Here is a 12,297-nt window from a genome sequence, read left to right as displayed (position 1 = left end):
CTACCACCACTACCACCACTACCTCCACCACTACCACCACGACCTCCATTACCACCACTACCTCCACTACCACCACTACCCCCACGACCACCACTACCACCACGACCTACACTACCACCACCACCACCACTACCACCACGACCACCACTACCACCACTACCTACACTACCTCCACTACCACCACTACCACCACTACCACCTCCTCCTCCTCGGGGTGGTGGTGTAGGTGCTGTGGGTGGTGGTCGTGTGGGTGCTGTGGGTTGTTGTGTGGGTGGTCGTGTGGGTGGTTGTGTGGGTGGTTGTGTGGGTGCTGTGGGTGGTGGTCGTGTGGGTGGTCGTGTGGGTGGTTGTGTGGGTGGTGTGGATGGTGGTTGTGGTGTGGGTGGTTGTGTGGGTGGTGTGGGTGGTTGTGTTGGTGGTGTGGATGGTGGTGGTTGTGTGGGTGGTCGTGTGGGTGGTTGTGTGGGTGGTGGTGGTGTGGGTGGTGTGGGTGGTGGTGTGGGTGGTTGTGTGGGTGCTGTGGGTGGTTGTGTGGGGAGCCCTTCTCCCCGTAGACGCTTGACCGTGATGGGGGTCAGTACGGATCGGCACGGCAGCGGGAGAATTCGGCCGGAGAGCGTGGGGACAGACACCGTGCACCCACACAGAGCCTACGTAGACACACACATAGACACACAGACATAGACACACACACACAGACACACAGACACACACACACACAGACACACTCACTCACTCACTACTCACACACAGAGACTCATCACTCACTCACTACTCACACACACAAACAGAGACACACAGACACACACACACAGACACACACACAGACACACACACACAGACACACACACAGACACACAGACACACACAGACACACAGACACACAGACACACACACAGACACACATACAGATACTCACACACAGACACACACACAGACACACACACACACAGACACACACAGACACACACACACACATACACAGACAGAGACACACACACACAGACACACACACACAGACACACACACAGACACACACACACAGACACACACACACAGACACACACACACACACAGAGACACACACACAGACACACACACAGACACACACACACAGACACACACACAGACACACACACACAGACACACACACAGATACTCACACACAGACACACACACAGACACACACACAGACACACACATAGACACACACACAGACACACACACAGACACACAGACACACACATAGACACACACAGACACACAGACACACACACATAGATACACACATAGACACACACACAGACACACATATAGACACACACATAGACACACAGACACACACAGACACACACATAGACACACACATAGACACACACACACAGACACACACACACAGACACACACATAGACACACACAGACACACAGACACACACACATAGACACACACATAGACACACACACAGACACACACACAGACACACACATAGACACACACATAGACACACACACACAGACACACAGACACACACATAGACACACACACACAGACACACACATAGACACACACATAGACACACACACACAGACACACACACACAGACACACACAGACACACACACATAGACACACACACAGACACACACATAGACACACACATAGACACACACACAGACACACACAGACACACACAGACACACACATAGACACACACAGACACACACATAGACACACACATAGACACACACACACACAGAGCGTGGGGACAGACACGGTGCACCCGCACAGAGCCTACGTAGACACACACACACACACAGACATACACATAGACACACACACATAGACACACAGACACACACACACAGACACACACACACAGACACACACACAGACACACACAGACACACACACAGACACACACACAGACACACACAGACACACACACAGACACACACACAGACACACACACAGACACACAGACACACACAGACACACACACACAGACACACAGACACACACACACACACAGACACACATACACAGACAGAGACACACACACAGACACACACACACACAGACACACACACAGACACACACACAGACACACACAGACACACACACAGACACACACACACAGACACACAGACACACACAGACACACACACAGACACACAGACACACAGACACACACACAGACACACACACACATAGACACACACACACACAGAGCGTGGGGACAGACACCGTGCACCCACACAGAGCCTACGTAGACACACACATAGACACACACACATAGACACACACACACACAGACACACACATAGACACACACACATAGACACAGACACACAGACACACACACATAGACACACACACACAGAGCGTGGGGACAGACACCGTGCACCCGCACAGAGCCTACGTAGACACACACACAGACATAGACACACACATAGACACACACACACATACACACAGACACACACACAGACACACACAGACACACACATAGACACAGACACCGTGCACCCGCACAGAGCCTACGTAGACACACACATAGACACACAGACACACACACACATATAGACACATAGACACACACACACATAGACACACACACAGACACACACACATAGACACACACACACAGAGCGTGGGGACAGACACTGTGCACCCGCACAGAGCCTACGTAGACACACAGACAGACACTTAGACACACACATAGACACAGACACATAGACACACACACAGACACACACACACAGACACACACACAGACACACACACATAGACACACACACAGACACACACACAGACACACACACAGACACACACACACAGACACACACATAGACACACACACAGACACACACACAGACACACACACACAGACACACACATAGACACACACAGACACACAGACACACACACATAGATACACACATAGACACACACACAGACACACACATAGACACACACATAGACACACACACACAGACACACACAGACACACACATAGACACACACACACAGACACACACAGACACACACATAGACACACACAGACACACAGACACACACACATAGACACACACATAGACACACACACAGACACACACATAGACACACACACAGACACACACACACAGACACACACACACAGACACACACATAGACACACACACACAGACACACAGACACACACATAGACACACACATAGACACACACACACAGACACACACATAGACACACACATAGACACACACACACAGACACACACACACAGACACACACAGACACACACACATAGATACACACAGACACACACATAGACACACACACAGACACACACAGACACACACAGACACACACACATAGACACACACACACAGACACACACATAGACACACACATAGACACACACACAGAGCGTGGGGACAGACACGGTGCACCCGCACAGAGCCTACGTAGACACACACACACACACAGACATACACATAGACATACACATAGACACACACACAGACACACACAGACACATACATAGACACACACATAGACACACACACAGACAGACACACACACACAGACACATAGACACACAGACAGACACACACACACACAGACACACACACAGACACATAGACACACACACACACAGACACACACACATACACACACACACACACACAGACACACACACACACATAGACACACACACACACAGACACACACACACACACAGACACACACACAGGCACACACACATAGACACACACACAGACACACACAGACACACACACAGACACACACACAGACACACACACACATAGACACACACACACACACAGACACACACACACAGAGCGCGGGGACAGACACGGTGCACCCGCACAGAGCCTACGTAGACACACACACAGACACTTAGACACACACATACACATAGACACACACATAGACATACACACACACATAGACACACACTTAGATACACACTTAGACACACACACACTTAGACAGACACACACACACATAGACATAGACACATAGACACACATACACACACACACAGACACACACACACATAGACACATAGACACACACACAGACACACACACAGACACACACACACATAGACACACACACATACACACACACATAGACACACACAGACACACACACACATAGACACACAGACACACACACACAGACACACACACACAGACACACACACACAGACACACACAGACACACACACACAGACACACACACACAGACACACACACACAGACACACACACACAGACACACACATACACACACACAGACACAGACACACACAGACACACACACATAGACACACACTGACCGAGCAACCCAACGTGTTCCTACCAGCTCCCTCCACAGCAGGAATGTGTTTTTCTGGTGAGTTTTGATGTAATTTCTCTGTTCACAGAGGTTACAGTTAAACAGGTCCCTGCGGGGTGGGCTGGTAGGAACGAATAACCAAATAATATAAACATAATGTATTATTACACTTGTTTAGCCAGGAAAGCCCCACTGAGTGTAAAGGTTTTTGTAGGGTCCTGCCAAGTGTTTGCAGTAGGGGGCGAAGTTGCTACACCTAATCGGACGATACGAAGGGAGAGTTTGAGGCCTAGTTCTAGGCTTTAGGCCTAGCTGTAGGCTTTAGGCCGCTGTGAGTTAATTTGTAATTTAAATGTTTTAATTATTAATGTAAAAGCTTTAAACGTAAAAGTTTCTATTTAAAAACATCAGGGAATGTAACATTGTTAAACATTAACTCCCTTGCACACACGCGGGGGTACGATACGAAGGGAGAGTTTGAGGCCTAGTTCTAGGCTTTAGGCCTAGCTGTAGGCTTTAGGCCGCTGTGAGTTAATTTTTAATTTAAATGTTTTAATTAAAAGCCATCTCAGGGAATTATAAGGGAATGTTACACTTGTTTAGCCAGGAAAGCCTCACTGAGTCTAAAGGTTTTTGTAGGGTCCTGCCAAGTGTTTGCAGTAGGGGGCGCTGTTGCTACACCTAATCGGACATCGGACGGACGGACGGACGATATAATCTATTGTAGGCTGGTTCACTTCGTTCCTACCAGTACGATTCACTTAAATTACTTGATACATACTTGATTTGAAACTTTCGCGACTGCTGCATGAATCCATATACTCTTTGGTTCTTTCGGTAAAGAAGACGGGTTTGCCAGAAGATATTTCAAAACTAGCCGACCATTGTCGAAATACCACTTATTTTCTTGTGGAGAGGTGTCTCACCATTGGAACTGCAGGTATTGTGGTCTATGCAAACATGACTCCTTGTAAAAAAGGTGTCAGTTTTGTTGCCAGATAAAAGGGTAAAAAACAATTATCATATTTTGTTACTGGCAAATGAGGTTCCAATGGTGTAAATGCTTTACCCCGAGCTCTCATACTCTGATGGTGCATTGTCTTTGAGTTGTGCGCCTTTTGGCGTCATCTGGTCCAACACCAAGTGAGACTAGGCTCTAAGGAAAGCTGTCTCGGGTGTGGACCAATCAACTTCAAGGACAGTGCACATACATTATCAGAGTTATGTGTTTTGTTTGCATTACGACTGCAGGTATTGTGGTCTATGCAAACATGACTCCTTGTAAAAAAGGTGTCAGTTTTGTTGCCAGATAGAAGGGTAAAAAACCAATTATCAGTAGTAATAGTAGTTAGTGTGTCTCACCTCTGCGAGACTGATGTGCGCCGTGTAGATGAGATTCGCCCCATCCCTGGTGAAGTGAGCGTGTGGCAGTATCTTCAGCACCACCTCCATCATCATCATCGCCGCATCGCCACCGTCGCCACCATCACCACCATCATCGCCACCACCATCGCCACCATCATCGCCATCACGGGCAGGGCGAGCGATTAACCGACAGCCATCGACAGCACCAACAGGCACCTGGGGATAAGAGTGGAGGTTGGATCCATGTGTAATGTGAGAATATATCCGGGTCGTTGACGGATTACAACTCATCACGATGATTGGCTCTGCCCACAGCCAATGGGGGGGAAGCCTAGGGGCGTGGCTCTGACGTCACGGGAAGGTGACAGCTGCAAGTAGATGATTGGTCCTGCTGGCTTTGGCCTCAGCCAATGGGTGGACGAGTTAGGGGCGTGGCCCTGACGTCATGGAAAGGTGACAGCTGCAAGTAGATGATTGGTTCTGCTGGCTTTGGCCTCAGCCAATGGGTGGACGAGTTAGGGGCGTGGCTCTGACGTCACGGGAAGGTGACAGCTGCAAGTAGATGATTGGTCCTGCTGGCTTTGGCCTCAGCCAATGGGTGGACGAGTTAGGGGCGTGGCCCTGACGTCATGGAAAGGTGACAGCGGCAAGTAGATGATTGGCCCTGCTGGCTTTGGCCTCAGCCAATGGGGAGACGAGTTAGGGGCGTGGTCCCGGGAGCTTACGAGGGAGCCTGGAATATTCCACGGAGGCTAACCAGGATTGGTGGAAACGTACCACGTGACCCGGGGATTAAATAGGGGTGGAGACGAACGACACGGGGGTCAGAACGGGAACGAACGGAGGAAGGGGGCCACGTGGGAGCGGGGCTCCGGGTTGCCACGTGGTCCAGCCTGGACCTCGTGGTACAGCCTGGACCACGTGGCACAGCCTGGACCTCGTGGTCCAGGCTGTGCCACGTGGCAGTGCGTCTCTCTCTCTATCTGTCTGTCCCTCTCACGCTGCCTGTCAGCAGCGGGAAGGAAAGCTGTAACGCAAAGTTGAATAAAATACCGGATTCCAGAAGTCGCCTCAACGACATTTATTACACATGGTTATGGCGTGGAGGGTAACTACGAGACAGACACAGTCACTACAACAACAACAACAACAACCGCCATTCGCCACTAAGTGGCAGTGACGTCACCACGACGCTTGTGCCAGGCCATGTGTGTGTGTGTCTGTGTGTGTGTCTGTGTGTGTATCTGTGTGTGTGTCTGTGTCTGTGTGTGTGTCTATGTGTGTGTCTGTGTGTGTGTCTGTGTGTCTGTGTGTGTATCTGTGTGTGTGAGTGTCTGTGTGTGTGTCTGTGTGTGTATCTGTGTGTGTGAGTGTCTGCGTGTGTGTCTGTGTGTGTGTGTCTATGTGTGTGTCTGTGTGTGTATCTGTGTGTGTCTGTGTGTGTGTGTGTGTATCTGTGTGTGTGTCTGTGTGTGTGTCTATGTGTGTGTCTGTGTGTGTGTCCGTGTGTGTGTGTGTATCTGTGTGTGTGTCCGCGTGTCTGTGTGTGTGTGTCTGTGTGTCTGTTCGTGTGTCTGTGTGTGTGTCTGTGTGTGCTCGTCTGCCTCGTCACCTGCACGGACATCTTTGTCCGTCTGCTGTGTCCGTGTCTGCCCCGCGTCTCCACGGACAAAGTCTTGGTGGTGCCCGTCAGCAGATCCTCCAGAGACACGGAAACAACCTCGGTGACAGGAGCCTGGAGACACACACACAGTGACACACAGTGACACACACACAGTGACACACACACACACAGATACACAGTGACACACACAGTGACACACACACACAGTGACACACACACACAGTGACACACACACAGTGACACACACAGTGACACACACACACAGTGACACACACACACAGTGACACACACACAGTGACACACACACACACAGTGACACACACACAGTGACACAGTGACACACACACAGTGACACACACACAGTGACACACACACAGTGACACACACACAGTGACACACACAGTGACACACACACACAGTGACACACACACACAGTGACACACACACAGTGACACACACACACACAGTGACACACACACAGTGACACAGTGACACACACACAGTGACACACACACAGTGACACACACACAGTGACACAGTGAGACACACACAGTGACACACACACAGTGACACACACACAGTGACACAGTGACACACACACAGTGACACACACACAGTGACACAGTGACACACACACAGTGACACACACACAGTGACACGGTGACACACACACAGTGACACAGTGACACACACACAGTGACACACACACAGTGACACAGTGACACACACACAGTGACACACACACAGTGACACACACACAGTGACACAGTGACACACACACAGTGACACACACACACAGTGACACACACACAGTGACACACACAGTGACACACACAGACACACACAGTGACACACACAGTGGCACACACACAGTGACACACACACACAGTGACACACACACAAAGTGACACACACAGTGACACACACACACAGTGACACACACAGACACACACAGTGACACACACAGAAACACACACAGTGACACACACACACAGTGACACACACACAGTGACACAGTGACACACACACAGTGACACAGTGACACACACACAGTGACACACACACAGTGACACAGTGACACACACACAGTGACACACACACAGTGACACACACACAGTGACACACACACACAGTGACACACACACACAGTGACACACACAGTGACACACACAGTGACACACACAGACACACACAGTGACACACACAGTGGCACACACACAGTGACACACACACACAGTGACACACACACACAGTGACACACACACAGTGACACACACACACAGTGACACACACAGACACACACAGTGACACACACAGACACACAGTGACACACACACACAGTGACACACACAGTGACACACACACAGTGACACACACACACAGTGACACACACACACAGTGACACACACACAGTGACACACACACAGTGACACACACAGTGACACACACACAGTGACACACACACAGTGACACACACACACACACACAGATACACAGTGACACACACACAGTGACACACACACACAGTGACACACACAGATACACAGTGACACACACAGTGACACACAAACACAGTGACACACACACAGTGACACACACAGACACACACACAGACACATACAGACACACACACAGTGACACACACAGACACTCACACACACAGATACACAGTGACACACACACACAGTGACACACAAACACAGTGACACACACACACAGTGACACACACACACAGTGACACACACACACACACAGTGACACACACACAGACACACAGTGACACACAGACACACAGTGACACACACACAGTGACACACACAGTGACACAGACACACAGACACAGTGACACACACAGTGACAGACACACACAAACACACAGACACAGTGACACACACACAAACAGATACACAGACCACGTGACGGTGGAGGTGGTGATGGAGGTGGTGGTGGTGGTGGAGGTGGTGGTGGAGGTGGTGGAGGTGAAGGTGGTGGAGGTGGTGGTGAGGAGGTGGTGGTGGAGGTGGAGGTGGGGGTGGAGGTGGTGGTGGTGGTGGTGGAGATGGTGGTGGTGATGGTGGTGGAGATAGTGGAGGTGGTGGAGATAGTGGAGGAGGTAGTGGTGGTGGAGGTGGTGGAGATAGTGGAGGTGGAGGTGGGGGTGGAGGTGGTGGTGGTGGTGGTGGTGGAGATGGTGGTGGTGATGGTGGTGGAGATAGTGGAGGTGGTGGAGATAGTGGAGGAGGTGGTGGTGGTGGAGGTGGTGGCGGAGATAGTGGAGGTGGTGGTGGTGGAGGTGGTGGTGGAGGTGGTGGTGGAGGTGGTGGAGGTGAAGGTGGTGGAGGTGGTGGTGAGGAGGTGGTGGTGGAGGTGGAGATAGTGGAGATAGTGGAGGTGGAGGTGGTGGTGGAGGTGGTGGTGGTGGAGATGGTGGTGGTGATGGTGGTGGAGATAGTGGAGGTGGTGGAGATAGTGGAGGTGGTGGTGGTGGAGGTGGTGGTGGAGGTGGTGGAGGTGAAGGTGGTGGAGATAGTGGAGGTGGTGGTGAGGAGGTGGTGGTGGAGGTGGAGGTGGTGGAGATAGTGGAGGTGGTGGTGGTGGAGGTGGTGGTGGAGGTGAAGGTGGTGGAGATAGTGGAGGTGGTGGTGAGGAGGTGGTGGTGGAGGTGAAGGTGGTGGAGATAGTGGAGGTGGTGGTGAGGAGGTGGTGGTGGAGGTGGTGGAGATAGTGGAGGTGGTGGTGAGGAGGTGGTGGTGGAGGTGGAGGTGGAGATAGTGGAGGTGGAGGTGGGGGTGGAGGTGGTGGTGGTGGAGATGGTGGTGGTGATGGTGGTGGAGATAGTGGAGGTGGTGGAGATAGTGGAGGAGGTGGTGGTGGTGGAGGTGGTGGTGGTGGTGGTGGTGGAGGTGTATCTATTGTTGTTGTTAGGGTTGGTGTTGTGGTTGTTGTTATTGTTGTTATTGATGTTGTTGTTGTTGTTGTGGTTGTTGTGGTTGCGTCAGCTACCTGTGGTGGTGGTGGTGGTGGTGGTGGAGACGGTGAGTGGGCTGTGCTTTGTGGTCGTCTTCTGAGTAGACGCAGACACAGACACAAAGAGGATCACCACCACCACGGTCACCACCACCACCATCACTACCACCACCACCACCAGTCACCCTGACACCACCACCACTACCACCACCACCACCACCACCACTTCCTCCACCATCACCACCACCACCACTACCACCCCCACCACTACCACCACCACAGTCACCCTGACACCACCACAGTCACCACCACCACTACCACCACCACCACCACTACCTCCACCACCACCACCACCACAGTCACCACCACCACTACCACCACCACCACCACCACTACCTCCACCACCACCACCACCGCCACCACCACAGTCACCCTGACACCACCACCGTATTCACCCTGGAGGTGACACCCACACACACTCATACAGTGAGGGAAAAAAGTATTTGATCCCCTGCTGATTGTGTACGTTTGCCCACTGACAAAGAAATGATGAGTCTATAATTTTAATGGTCGGTTTATTTGAACAGTGATAGAGACAGAATAACAACAACAAAATCCAGAAAAACGCATGTCAAATATGTTATAAATTGATTTGCATTTTAATGAGGGAAATAAGTATTTGACCCCCTCTCAATCAGAAAGATTTCTGGCTCCCAGGTGTCTTTTCTACAGGTAACGAGCTGAGATTAGGAGCACACTCTTAAAGGGAGTGCTCCTAATCTCAGCTTGTTACCTGTACAAAAGACACCTGTTCACAGAAGCAATCAATCAATCAATCAGATTCCAAACTCTCCACCATGGCCAAGACCAAAGGGCTCTCCAAGGATGTCAGGGACAAGATTGTAGACCTACACAAGGCTGGATTGGGCTACAAGACCATCGCCAAGCAGCTTGGTGAGAAGGTTACAACAGTCGGTGCGATTACTCGCAAATGGAAGAAACACAAAAGAACTGTCAATCTCCCTCGGCCTGGGGCTCCATGCAAGATCTCTCCTCGTGGAGTTGCAATGATCGTGAGAACGGTGAGGAATCAGCCCAGAACTACACGGGAGGATCTTGTCAATGATCTCAAGGCAAGCGTACAAAATCAACAGGGGATCAAATACTTTTTTTCCCTCACTGTATGCACAGACACGTAGCGCAATGTCCATCGTCACCACCATCATCACCACCACCATCGTCGTCACCACCACCATCACCACCACCACAACCAACGCCACCACCAATACCACCACCATCACCACCACCACTATCACCACCACCATCACAACCACCACCATCACCACTACCACCACTACCACCACTATCACCACCGCCACCACCACCATCACCACCACTACCACCACCACTACCACCACCACTACCACCACCACAACATCACCACCACTACATCACCACCACCACTACCACCATTACCACCACCACCAACTTGCCTGTGCTTCCCGAAGCCGCAGAATCTGGTGAACGGCGACGCTGGAGGCGACGGCGACTCCCCGCCGTGCCCATCCCACCCGGAGCGGCGACTCAGAGGGTCTCTCATCCTCCCCCATCCACCGCCACCACCACCGCCACCACCACCACCGCCACCACCGCCACCACCACCGCCACCACCGCCGTCGCTCGGCGGCCGCGGGAACCCGCGGGGCGACGGCGACGCTGCCCCGGGGGCGTGACGTTGCCCGGACGAGCCCCCAAAATTTCGCGAGAACGGCCGCTCCGGGTCGAGGGAGAGGAAGGGGAAGAAGAGGAAAGACGAGGAGGAGGTGGAGGGGAAAGGGGATGAGGAGGAGGAAGGGTCCCCGGCGTTGAAAAACGACGAGAAGGAGGAGAAGGAGGAGGGAGCCGAGAAGAAGGGGGACGTTTGGGACCCGCCCGGGTGAAAGAACGGGTCCCGGAACCCAAACGGGTGGGCAAA

General features: G+C 51.6%; 1 long non-coding RNA gene across 1 annotated transcript; it reads right to left on the bottom strand.

Annotated features, from left to right (window-relative positions):
* Positions 1 to 209: 209 nt before the first annotated feature.
* Positions 210 to 7,420, bottom strand: LOC144954531 (uncharacterized). Its single transcript, XR_013641254.1, has 3 exons — positions 7,344 to 7,420; positions 5,729 to 5,947; positions 210 to 650 (listed from the first exon to the last, which is right to left on the bottom strand). It is a non-coding gene; the product is annotated as an uncharacterized LOC144954531 (long non-coding RNA).
* Between the last annotated feature and the right edge of the window lie 4,877 nt (positions 7,421 to 12,297).

Source organism: Lampetra fluviatilis, unplaced genomic scaffold, assembly GCF_964198595.1.
Source record: "Lampetra fluviatilis unplaced genomic scaffold, kcLamFluv1.1 SCAFFOLD_147, whole genome shotgun sequence".
NCBI classification, from domain to species: domain Eukaryota; kingdom Metazoa; phylum Chordata; class Hyperoartia; order Petromyzontiformes; family Petromyzontidae; genus Lampetra; species Lampetra fluviatilis.
Note: the sequence above shows the minus strand (reverse complement) of the source record. Positions and strands in the feature narration are given on the sequence as shown.